We start from the raw sequence: 14391 nt of genomic DNA, 5'->3' as shown, positions 1-14391 counted from the left end.
ACTATTCTCCCCCCATCAAAAAAACCCACAAAAAAAACCAAAACACCTTCTTATGCCTTTTTCACTACTATACAACTCCCAAGAATAATCACTGCCCTGATTTCTAACAGCAGAGATTGGTTTTGCCTATTTGGGGGCTTTGAATAAATAGAATCAATACAGTATATACTCTTTTGCATCTGACTTCTTTCTCTCAATACTGTCTGTGAGATTCAGCCATATTATTGTATGTAATTAGAGACTGCCCATTCTCATTCAATTTATTTATCATCTCCACACTATTGATTGGCATTAAAAAGTGATTTCTACTTGTGGACCATTATGGATAGTGCTGCTATGAAGATTCTTATGCAGTCTTTTGGTGAATATTTTACATATTTTTCTTGAGTGTATTGAGTGGCACTGCTGAGTCTTAGGGTAGATAAATGTTTAGCTTTAGTAGACACTGTCAACAGTTTTCCAAAGTGGTTGTAATAATTTACTCTCTTGCCAGCAGCGTCCCAATTACTCCAGGCTGTAAGTTTTTCAATTAGATGCCAAAATTCCTTCCAAAATGGACACCAATTTATCTCTATGCATAACCTCATTATTTTACTTATTTTTACAGAAATTCAGATATGACTGACCTATATTTAAAAATAGCAATAATATAATAAACATACTTTAGTGCTCCCTGTTATTAGGCTCTACTATACGGCACTTCCATGTACCAACAGGAACGACTGAATATAGGTGGCAAAGAAATGTCAGGAATTCTAAGATCTCATATTACCTATGATAAAATGTATTAAGTAAACATTTCCTACCTGAATATGACTGATCACTTGGCTAGAGTGATAATAGTCTTTCTCTTTCTTTTCATTCCCATATATCTGTGCATTCCTGAAGTAATAAAGTACCTTCTCCTAGAATAACAGCAACTACTTAATGCATAAAGATAAGGTGTTAGGCAAGCAAAGTTTTTAGACAATTGAATAATTTGGTCTTTCTTAATTGGAAAAAGAGCCCATGATTATAATTCCCAAGGACTGGTGAATTTGCATTAGAATAAACTAAACCCATTTCTGACAACTCCTCTGCATTTTGATTATAATAGAATGCCTATCAAAGAATTTTGAGCAGGCAAACACTTACCTATATTATAATTCTGATGAACAAAACATCAAAAATTCATGAGGCCCTGTACTGTTTGGAACATGAATCATTTTGCCCCCACACCTCTAATTAGAGCCTATGACATGACAGGAACCAAATGGTATTTCAGCCATGTACATAATAGATACTCAATAAAACTTAAGACTGGCAAAATAGATTACTATTTTATTAAAAGTAATGTAAATATAAAAGGAAACAGTGCTCCTCCAGGTTAATTTCTAACAATGATTATAATAAAACAGTGCTAAAAGGGACCATCTGGACTTCATGACTTCCCCAATGCTCATTGGCTAAGCAGTACATTCATAGATACTATGAAATTGCCCCTAAAAAAGAAATGAGACACACTTCCCGTCTCCTAAGACTTTAACATTTATTAGACACTTAATAACCAATGTTAGATAACCAGCCCAGCCATAAAAGAGGAAAACTAAGCCAAATATCTGTTTGGCCAGTGTATTATTTTTCTCAGGCCCTAGTTTCTCCAAGTATATTGAAACATAATCTGAGTACCTTTACTTACAAAAAATGTATATACCTCTCATCAGACTTAACAATTCAAAATCTTAGGGTGAGACCAAGAAGTCTGTATTTTTAACAAGTGCTTAAAGCAAAGTTTGAGAATAACTGCTCAAATTGGAATTGGGGATAGGTGGGAGGATTGGGGTGGAAGAAGGAAAACAGAAAAAAAGCAGGCTACATTATTTTTAGCTGTTAGAAAAAAAAGGACTCACACATATCTGTTTCCCACATTTTGAATAACCATTAAATCATCTAAGTAATGTTTTAAAAATAAAAATACCTGGCCCCATCTTAAACACACTAAGCTAGAATTTCTCAAAGAGGATGCCGAGTCAATATTATGACAAGTGTCCTTAAGTGATTCTAAAGATTAGGACAGTTTTAAACACTGTGGTAACTGTTTTGCATTCTGTTCAAACAATAAGCTTTGGCCACTTACAGAGTTTAAAACTTTGCCTCGTTTTCACAGGCTTTAAACATCTCTTTCTTGATCTCCTTCTATGGTTGAAGAAAACAAAACACCCTCTTTTATGCTGCCAATCTTCTTCATTTCTATAGCTGGCTTTTTTTCTTCATTCTTTTCTTTTAATCTTTTTTTATTGAAGTAAATAAATATGCAAAAAATTGCAAAAATCACAAAGTGAACATATTTAGGTAACTAGCACTCAGATCAGGAAACTGAACACCAACAGAACTCCAGAAGTCCCCCATGAGTCCCCTTCTTGCCACTACCCTGTAATGCTAACCACTACCCTAACTTTTAACACCACAGATTAGTTTTACCTATTTTTTTTATTTTTTTATATTTTATTATGTTATGTTAATCACCATGCATTACATCATTAGTTTGTGATGTAGTTACCTATTTTTGAAGTTTATATAAACTGAATGAGATATACTCATTAGCACCCAGTTTCTTTCATTCAACACTGAGCTTATAAAATTCGTCCATGGTGTTGAGTGTACTTAGAGTTGGCTCAGGCTTTTTGCTATATTATTCTTTCATAATACTGTGCCACGATTAATTCATCCATTCTTCTGTTGATTATTCCACTTTGGGACTAATACCAATTGCACTCCTATGAACATTCTTCTGTATGTCTTTGATGCACATATGGACTAATTTCTGTTGGGTGTATACCTGGGAATGGAATTATTGAGTCACAAGATAGGTGTATGTTTAGCATTAGTTCTACTGCCAGTTTTCCCAAGTGGTGGCACTTTCTCCAGCAGAGAACCTTAGTTGCTCCAATGCCTGATGTTGCCTGCCTTTTTCATTGGAACCATTCAGTGTGGTTTTTATTTGCATTTCCTATGGCTTGGCTGGTTTCTGAACTATTTTCCTTAATAATGGTGTTTAGGATCCAGATTCCTTTGTAGCTGTACTCTCCACAGCCTATAATACTCAACCTGGCATCTAAGGCTTTGGCTCCTACATACATTTAGCCATATAAAAGACAGAAAGTTCACCCTAAAATAAATTTGTCTAACCCCATTTTATTTTAACTTTATAAGCAGAGGCAGAAGCAGTCATTTTCAGTCAATTTCAGCCTCCCCAAAAATTGAAAGAAAAAAAAAAAGATGGAGAGACCAAAATGCTGGTAGATGCTAAACCAAGCCTAGTAGATAACTTCATCAAGCAAGAGTACAGTTTCATTAAACTGGGCTGGAAAGGAGATTGGATTGGTGTGGAGGGATACAAAGTCTTCATTTTATATGTATGTATATAAAGAACTATATATATACACACATATATATACTATAAACTATATATATACACACACATATATATAGTTCTTCCTGTAGTCTCCAGCTAATACAAATTCATTTTCAATAATAGCTCAATATCTATACTATTAACTAATGCATTGAAGTTTTAATTGTTTCTTTTTTTTTTAAGGGAAGAAATGTAATTAAATCATGGAAGGTGAGCTAACAACATTATTCAAGACTCTGGTGTTATTTTTCATTTTCCCTGTATGCTATTTTGTCTCTAAAAATGCAGTGGAGATTTAGCCAGAAATCTAACTCCTAAAAGGATTGTGTCAGGAATACCAGCCCATTAATAAGATACCTCAAAGACACTGAGGTGGACAAAGAACAGGAAAAGACTGCTGGTTTGAAGGGAATCATGCCTCAGTGAGAATTTCATTTTTTTTTTTTTTTTTAAGGAAAACAGAATTTCAGATTTACATGCTGCCTGAATATCTCTCCTTGGCACTTCAAAGATAGATTGGAAAAGAGAAAGAACATTTTGTGTACTCCCCCATGGTTTGGTAACCTGAAAGCAGACTGAGGCTGTAGCATTTTGCAGGGAGGGGGCTAATTTGAGAGTGAGGAAAGATACAGCTAATCCACTCCCTCAGGCAGAAGTTGAAATGGTGTTTAGGAAAAGATTTAGGAAGAAAAAAAGTCTCTAACAGAAAAATATGTATGTACCTTCTCAAAAAAGCCTAAATTTTCTGAAAGTTTGCATAATCTTTCCTTCCCTCTTTCCCCCCACAAAGAATTAAGCCAATGTTATTATTTAAAGATTAATTAAATTAGGCAGGGAGAAAGTTCACCAAGATTTATATAACACGAACCCATACAATGATTTTTTTTCTAATTATAGAGATTTCATGTTTGAACAAATACCTTTCTTCTAAGCTGCTGAACATATTCAGAGGTAAATTAAACTATTTGAGTAAGTTAAGCAATTACAACAAATTAGACAACAGCCTCCCTTGCTCCCTAAACCACACAGTCTTCACGAAGGCTTTGCAATGACCCACAAAGGCAACAATAAGAAGGATGTTAAAAGGTACTGTCAAAGGAACTGAATGCTAAATGATGCAAGCTTTGTCTAAATCCATCCAAATAAAGGCGACAAATTGCCATGTCATGCATTGGGGACCCTTTCTTGTAAAGACCTGGGTAATAATGAGATCCTTTGCCCTTCTGCAGTGTCAGATCATATCAAATACAAATGAGCAAACTGTAACCTGGATATATTTATATCTCAAGTAATCTATTTATTTATAAAACCAATCGAAATATTCTTTCATTCTACTATTGTATTTTCCCTCTAGAGGAAAGGTAATATAAATCAGATAAAGGTAACACAAAAATAGGCTTATTATTCCACCAACTAGCTTAAAACCCTGAATAAAATGCTACCTCCCTCTCTCCCAAATGCATCTCTGATGTATACGTTATGCTTTACAACAGTATTTCCTAAACTCAGAATTTGGCACTTCTAATATATGCTCCAGTATCCAAAAGCCCGTGGTGGGAGTAATGAGAAATAGTGCTTTGTCAGTATTCAATTATAAAATGTGTAATCTTTCTCTCCTTCTATATGCTATTTATAATGCAGAGGGAGTGTCTATTATAAAGAGCTTACCAGATAGAATTAGAAGTTTTTATTATAATTCTAACTTGTTTATATTTGTTATACAAACATTCTGGATTGAATACTTCCTTCCTCATCCAAATGTCGGACATAATCTGAATACAAATGTGGTTTATTGAATCTTTTTTGTTTCTGTAGCCAACTACATACAGAGGCTTTCAAAAATTGTCAGTCAGCTGACAATATGCTTTATAGGCAGGGACAGCAATCAAAATAATTAACAATCAGGGCAGCACAGGCACTGACTAATCAGAATAAACACCCAGCCAATCAAAGTGGTCATCATCATAAATAACAAGCATAGCCATGCAAGCATGCTCTGGCTGAAGAGCAGCTCTAATAAAACATGTTCTTCCAACAATCACTGTTATTTGTTGATCTTCAATGAGCAAACACACACACACACACCCCTACAACTTGCTTTTCTTCTTTTATTATTATACATTATATCATTGACATTTAGATATCCTCTGCATGCCACCAGATACAGATGTAGTTCATTCTTCTGAGCACCATCATACCTCAGAGCACAGATATACCCTTTTTCTATTGGTAGATCATTTCTCTACTGATAGGATATTTAAGCTATTTTCAGTTATCCCAGCAAATAAAACTGCAATATACGTCATTTTTACATAGATCCTTGTGTACTGTTTTCTTGTTTTTAATACTGAAAATTATGATTGCTAAATCAAAAGATGTTTTCTTTTCTTTTTAACTGATTATGTTTGATTGTTTTCCAAAAAAGATTGTAACAATCCACACTGCAAGAGTTCCAATACCCCTACAGGTTCACACATGTTGTGCTGTGGGTTGGGTTCCCTGGAAAATAGCCTTTTAGAGTGGTCCAGCCTGGAGGCAAGGAGTTGGATTTTTATATCTCACATCATGAGTTATCGCTTGCAGGCCATCCTCAGGGAGAAAGCATAATCTAGGGCAACACAGCTCTCTGACTGAGAAGAACTCTTGGAGAGGGAATCAGCTGAGTTGTTGGCCACCTAAACTCACAGAAGCAGGAAGAATTCTTCAATCGAAAAGGGAATCTGACCCCATCTTATGGGTAAAAAAATGTATTTCATTGTTGTTTTAATTTGTATTTCCCTAAATACTAACTTAGAAATATACTTTCACATGTTTACTGGCTGTTTGGAATTTCTCTTCTGTGACATGCTTGTTCATACCCTTTGCCCATTTTCCTTTTGGTTGTTAACTTTCTTCTTATCCTTTTGTAGTAAATCTTTGTTTATCCCAGGAGTTACAAATATTTGCCCCAATCTATCTTTTTTCATTCCATTTAACTCATCTATTTTTTGCCAAATATATTGGGGTTTGGGCAGGTACAGATGGCACACTCAAAGATTTTAACTGAAAAGAATTAAATAAAAGGGCTATGTTAGAGATGCAGGAAGGGTTAAGGGAAACAACAAAGGTTCTAAGAATAAGAGAAAGCTATTTCTACCGCTAGGTCTTAGGGATAAGAAGAGAGAAAGGAATGAACAGAGTCTGATAAAAGGTAGAGATGGGGAAAAGGAGGCACCCAGGTGATACAGTCAATAAAAGTAAGTCTCCTGAGGCATAAAGTAAGCCAGAGAAGAACAGAAAGGATTCAGAGTTGGATGAGGAAAAATGTAAATTAATCAACATACCACATAAAACACTGAAATTTCTGTGAAGGCCAACATTACAATTTTTTTAAAAACTCTTAAAGCATTACTATTTTCATCATTGTTATAGGCTTTTGAAATTTTTTTTTTTTATTTTAAAATAGTTCAAGACCCAAGAAGTTGCAAAAATATATAGTGGTCCTATTTACCATCCACCTAGCTTCCTTCATTGAAGACAACCAAATGAATACAACCATAGCACATTATCAAAATCAGGAAATTGACTCTGGTACAATATTATTTACTCAGGTGCAGATGTTATTTAGACTTCACCAGTTTTTACATGCACTCATTTGTGTGTGTGTGTGTGTGTGTAGTTCTATGAACTTGCAAGTATAAATTTGGGTAAATATCAGTACAATCAAGATACAGATTTGTTCCATCACCACAGAGAAACTCGACTATATTAACCTTTAATAGTCACATTCTTCTCTAAACCCTAACTCCTGGCAATTCATAGTTCACTAGAATTTTATCACTTTGAGAATATTATACAAATAGAATCACAAAGTATGTGAATATTCAAAATTGGCACTTTTTTTCTCAGCATAATGCTATTAAGATCTATCCCAGCAGCTGAATGTATTAAAGGTTTGTCCTTCTCATTACTGAGCAGCATCCCATTGTATGGATGTACCACAGTTTATCTGTTTACCCAATGAAGGACCTTTGGCTTATTTCCTGTCTTTGGCTATTACAAATAAAGCTGCTTGGAACTTTAGTGACAGGTTTTATATGATTATCTGTCTTCATTTCCCTGAATTAAATACCCAAAAGGGTAATTACTGGATAATATGGAGGTTTATGTTTAATTTTATAAGAAACTGCTGTTTCCACCTGTAAAGTAGATGCAATTTCCTCTATTTCTCATGATAAAAACAACTAAGAACACTGGACATTATTTATAAAACAAATAAAAGAAAAACTCTGAAAAGTGGAATTAAAAAGGCAAATCAGAAATGACCTCAAGACCCAAGGAATGACAGAATATTGACTTCCCTAGGTTTACTTCTTGTCCCACGTATCTTAGACTTGGAACTGAAGAAGTTGGTAACCCAGAAATGCCAGTGGACACAGAAAAAAAAAAAAAAAGCATATCAAAAGCCTGCGGCCAATCAAGACAAAATTTCAGACAATAACCAATCTATTCAAGCCAAAGGCGACAGAAAAATAATGTGCCCCAACCCTACCAGTAAGGCTAATTGAGGAGTACAGACTTCTACCTTTGAAAGGCTGCAGTGAGACACTCCCAGCTCCCCTCCCCAATGAGGGAGGGGTCAGAGAAGGCGAATCATGGAGCTGGGACTTTCATCCTCATCAGCTGATAGTGAGGCTTCTATACACACAGTATTAATGGAGAGCAGCTAGGGATCCAGAACTCTCACTCCCATGCGACAGCAAAGAGGAGGTCCATTCTTGACTGTGAACAGAGGCCCAGTAGGGTACCTGTACTTTTTCAACCCGGCAGTAATGAGGCAGTGCCTCACCCCTTCCTCTGCTAGAGCCCAGTCAGAGGAATTCAGTTAAAACAGGAGGTTTAAATAAGATCTACAGTCTTATAACATAATATGGAAATGTCCAGGTTGCAATAAAAAGAATCACTCATACCAAGAACCAGGACAATATCAAACTGAATGTAAAGTAATAATAAAAGTCAAAATTGAGATGGCACAGATGTTATAATTACCTGATAAAGATTTTAAAGCAGCCATAATAAAAATACTTCAACGAGCAATTAAAAATACACTTGAAACAGGTGAAACAATAGGAAGTCTCAGCAAGGAAGTGGAAGATAAAAAGAAGAGCCAAACAGAAATTTTAGAACTGAAAAATAGAATCACCACAATAAAAAGATCAGGGAATGGGCTCAACAGCACAATGGAGAGGACAGAGGAGAGTATCAGTGAACTGGAAGACAGAAAAATAGAACTACCAGATCTAAATTCACATTATTTGAGTCTGTAGAGAGGACAAAGAGGGCAGAAAAGCTAAAAAAAGCACTGGAAGAAGAAAGGTTGGCAACTTCTCAAATTTGGCAAGAATCATAAACTTAATGATTCAAGAACCTGAATAAATCCTAAGCAGGATAAAGTAAAAAAAAGAAAAAAAAATCCATGCCATATATTTTATACTTAAACTCCTGATAACTAAAGACAAAAAAAAAAAAATCTTGAAAGCAGCATAGGAAAACAACACCTTGTTATAGTGGAAAAAATTATTCAAATGACAGTGGATTTTTTCATTTAAATCAGGAAGGCTAAAGAAAGTGGCACAATTTATCTTAAGTGATAAAAGAACTGACCCAGAATCTCATATTTAGTAAAAGTATTCTCTAAGAATGGTGGAAAAATCAGTACATTTTAACAAAATTAACTATGAGATTAAAAAAAACTATGAGATTAACAAAAACTATGAGAATTTGTCACCAGCATACCTACCCTATGGGGATGGCTAAAAAAAAAGTTCTCTAAACAGAAATGATGAAAAAAAGGAACTTTGGAACACCAGAAAGGAAAAAGGAACATGGCAAGAAAAAGTATGGGTAAAGACAACAGGATTTCCTTCTCCTCATACCCTAAATTATGAATTATGGTTAAAAAGTTATAACCCTAATATGGTTTTAAATATATATAGATAAAGTGTTTAAGATAATGATACTGTAAATACAGGAAGGCAAAGACATGTAAAAGGAAGTAAGATTTCTATGCTTTACTCAAACTGATAAAAGGACAGTACCAGTAGAGCATGTTGTTATATAGTATAGGTACTGTAAGCAAGACTGAGGGGTATTGGTGGAGGGATAGACACATAGATTACAATGGAACAGAAAGAATAGAAAACCCAGAGGTAGACCCACACAAATATGTCAAAGGATTCTTGACCAAAAAAAGCAAAAGCAATTAAAGAAAAATATTGAGAAATGGTGCTAGAGCAACTGGACATTCATAGACATAAAAAATGAATCCTGATCCATGTTTCACACCTTATACAAAAATGAACTCAAAATAAATAATGGACTTTAAAACTTTCATGAAAAAAATGTAGAAAATCTTTAGTTCTAGAGATGAACAAAAAGTTCTTATGCTGGATACCAAAAGTATGATCCGTAAAAGGAGAATTGGATTTCATCAAAATTTTAAACTTTTGTTCTATGAAAGACATTTTTAAGAGAAAATATTTGCAAACCACATACCCAACAAAGCACTAGTAGCTATAATATATAAAGAACTTTCAAAACTAAACAATTAAAAAATTCAATTAGAAAATGGGCAAAAGATGTGAAGAGACATTTCATTGAAGATGACAGACTAATGGCAAATGAGCAAATCAGCCATGAAAAGATAAGCCATTTAGAAAATGCAAATTGAAGCCAAAATGAGATGTCAAATGCCTATCAAAATGCCTATCAAAATGGCATATATATATATATATATATATATATATATATACAACACAAATGCAGGTGGGGACACATAGACACTGGATCACTCATACACTGCTGTAGGACTGTAAAATGCTACAGTCACACTGGAAAATATTCTTGCAGTTTCTTAAAAAAGTAAACATACAACCACCATATGATCCAGCAACTGCACTCTTGGGGATATACCCCAGAGAAATGAAGACTTTTGTTGACACAAAAACCTGTACATGAATGTTTATAGCAGCTATATTCATAACAGCCAAAAACTAGAAACAACACAGATGTCCTTCAGTAGGTGAATGGTGAGACAAACTTGGCAAACCCATACCATGGAATCCTACTCAGCAATATAAAGGAATTACTGATACACGCAACAACCTAGATGAAACACTAGAGAAGTATATTGAGAGAAAAAGCTAATACCAGAGGTACACACTACATTATTCCATTTATAAAACATTCTTGAAATGACAAGAGGGTTAAGGAGGGGGTATGATGAGAGGGAAGTGAGTGTTACTGCAAAAGAGAATCACGAGGGATCCTTATGGTGACAGAAGTATTCTTTATCTTGACTGTCAATGTCAATATCCTGGTAATGATACTGTACCATAGTTTTGCAAATGAAAAATTAGAACTTCTCTGAAAGAAATAACATGTATAAAAAAGAACCAAAGAGAAATTATAGAACTGATATTATATAATAGCTCTGCAATGTGCTACCATTGGGGGAAACTGGGTAAAGCATACACAGACTCTCTCTGTATTATTCCTTATAACTACATATAAATCTATAATTATCTCAAAATAAAAATTCTAATTAAAAAAACTGTCAAACTCCTTTACAGAAGGGTTGTGCCATTTTACATTCTCATCAACAATGATGAGAGAGATACAGTTTCTCTGCATTCTTGCCAGCATTTGGTGCTGCAGCATTTAACAATTTTAGCCATTCTATGGGGCACCTGGGTGGCACAGTTGGTTAAGTGACCCTTGGTTTCGGCTCAGGTCGTGATCTCAGTGTCATGATCTCAGGGTCATGATGGCAGGATCATGAGTTCAAGCCCCGCATTGGGCTCTGTGCAGTCTGCTTAAGACTCTCTCCCCCTCTGCCCCTCCCTCCTCTGCACAGGTGCACTCTCTCTCTCAAATAAATAATCTTTCAAAAAAAATTTTAGCCATTCCAATAGGTGTGTTGTGGTGACCATAATTTTTAACCTTTAAATACATAACATATTGGAATAATGAAGAGTTTTTCTTAAGCCTCTAAAAAGATTCTGATTCCCTTTTGGAGAGGTTGCTTTCTGCCCTGCAAACTGCTATATTTGCTTTCATTATACTCTGAGGGTTCACAAATCATCATCTTTTCCCTCTTGTACTTGGCTTCCTGAAAGCTTGTGTAGGGATTTTACTCCTGTAAGGGACTAACATATCCTAGCTTTATGCTACCCATCAGACATATAGGCAGAGGAGAAGGGAACAATCCAGGGGGAGATGCTGGTGGAAAATAAATTAGAAGCCCTGAAAAGTGGGGACAGAATTGAGCTTAATTCTACCCTAGACCTGCATGGGGAAGGTCCATAGACTGGAAAATCTAGCCCAAGGAAGGTTGTAACTGTAGGTCCTGGCTCATTCTAGGTCAATGATGAGGTCCAAGGGAAATCTGATCTAGGAGGAATGGGTAGATACAAGGCTTGCAAAGCACAGAACAGAAATGATCAAAATGATATAAGTGGCAACAAATTTTTCTGAGAGTTTTAAAGTGAGACAAAAGAGCACGAGAACAGAATATAGTGTAATCCCATGGGAGAGAGTTGGAAAGAGCATGACAGGCAACAGATCCAGAGAAAGGCTTTCCTGCAGAATCCCCTAGCCTGAAGGGGAGGAAAGAATTCAAGAGGATAGAAACAAGCCAGGAAGCCAAGAGACCCAGACAGAAGGGGAGAAGAGACCCATTCATTTTTAAATTCATCCCATTTTGGAGTCCAGGGTGTTAGATTCACTAACATTCTCACTTCTTTTTATTTCCACAAGAGGGAAATGCATCCAAAAGATAATTGGACACCAATCTTAAACAGTAGGAAGATGGCCTGGGGTTAGAGTATATAGACCCAATTTTTATAGTCAACTACAGTTATTATACCTGACAAATATGTTTTGGTTTGATTATCCTTTTGCTATCATGCATTACTTAGTGAACATTACTGTTTTTATTATACCTATTTCTTTTTAGTGTAAAATCACTTACCTCTTTTTTGGAAGTAGGTGGATGTATATAATAATAAATAAACCAAGTTAAACAAGACAATGTTGAAATCAGAAAAAAAAGCAAGCTATATGCTTGGTTTAATAGGGGTTACTAGGAAGTAAATTTGATTCCATTTACATATTTGGACAAAATGAAAATTTTTGATCACTGCAACAAAGATACTTGAGGACACTCCATTTCCTAATCTCTTTCCATGTGGAGGAGATCATGAAAAGAACAGATGTTTCAAAATTATGGCCATTGGTTTTATTTCCCAAATCCCAAGACATTAAAAAAGGGAGTTTTCTGCCAAAATATCTATCTAATCATTATGCCTTCACTCATCTAGAGGCATAGGTTCTATTCAGGATGTCCAGATGGCAGTAGAGTAATGTTTGTTTCCTGTTAAAATCAGTAAATTGTCAATTATGGCTAAGGACTGCTAAAGTTAAAAAAAATAAAAAAGATCATGCTTCACATTCTGGTTTATTTACTTTCTTGACCTAGACTTGCAATTCTCATCAGAATAATTTCTTGGGCATTTTATGTTTCTCATCCCAATTATTTCAGGTTTTAAAACTGACCGCAAAGTTCATTCTTTATGCATGACATGAGGAGTGCAGTTTAAATTGTAGTAGGGAGGATACAGCACTAGAGATTATGCTTCAAAGTGTATTTTTTCTATTACATGACAGCTTTTGATTTGTCATTGTCAAGTAACCCACATGAACTGTTTTATGTGTTCAACATGGTGGTGTTCCTTCCTCACCAATAGAGTATTTATAGGTGGAACCCTTGCAAACTGAAACAATAATAATACCATGAAGATTTAAATTGTTTCTTAGCTATTAGAAAAGCAAATAAAAAGTTTACCATCCAAAATGAACAATGAAAATACCTGGAGAAATCTGTAATGTATTAAAAATAAAAACAGAAAATTTCCCTACCCAGCCCCAAAATCTAACATAGGAATCAAGATCACTTTGTTAAAATTCAAAAGTCCATGAAAATATAAAATGTTAGGATAATAAAAGGTCTTCCAGCAATTATTTCAAAATATTTGCCCAAGCTTATAGCAGTTTCTAGTCCACAATCATAAGACAACTTACAACTGAACTAAAATGTCTCGAAGGTCAAGACATTTAGAAAGAAGAATTTGAAAATGGAAGTTTTCTAATCAAGTTTCAACTTTCAAAATAAATCTAACAAAATGCTTTTAAATAATATCATCTTAGATTATAAATAATACCTCATATATAATTTATATAAAATTATAATAGAGATGTCCCTTGGCCTGCATGCAGTATTACAAATTTACCAGATACCTCTACATAGATGCCACGCTGCAAGACTCCCAGGGTCTAGGTGTTAATCTATCTGGACAATATCTTAATTACCACATATTACCATAAAGCACTAAAACTTCATTTGAATCTGACAGTCCATCTGTTAAAGTTCCTGGTATTTCAGATGAATGAAAATAAATCAAACTTTATTTCATAGAAATTGTTTCTGAGGTTCCTTGTAGGTTAATAAGGTCAAATTCTAAAGTTTATTCATAAGAAGAGAAGGAATAAGAGGTAAAAAAAATTAAAATTCAATATATTTTATTAGTTTGTTTGCTGTTATATAAAAATTGGAAATAAATGACTCTGTGTAATTAGTGCTAAAATAAGTATTGGCATTCACCAGAAATCAATACTGCCTAAAAGTGGCCAGGGACATAGGTCGAACAAAATATGACCCACTCTGATGCACATGGGTCTACTGGGGGATGCAAAACACATTATATAACAGTATTCTCAGGAAAATCACTGCAGAAGAATGGTGTTTATGACAGTCAAAGGCAGGATGTATTTTATCACTTAAATAATAAATTTGGATGATTATCATTCATAGAATGAGTTATGACATTTGAAATTATCCTGTATTTCCCTGTTATAGTACTGGATCCCTGAGGTAGGCTGCACTTCCTCTATCAGTCCCT

Source organism: Phoca vitulina, unplaced genomic scaffold (assembly GCF_004348235.1).
Source record: "Phoca vitulina isolate PV1807 unplaced genomic scaffold, GSC_HSeal_1.0 scaffold22, whole genome shotgun sequence".
Lineage (NCBI taxonomy): Eukaryota > Metazoa > Chordata > Mammalia > Carnivora > Phocidae > Phoca > Phoca vitulina.
The sequence above is the reverse complement of the archived record's forward strand: the minus strand, read 5'-3'. Positions refer to the sequence as shown.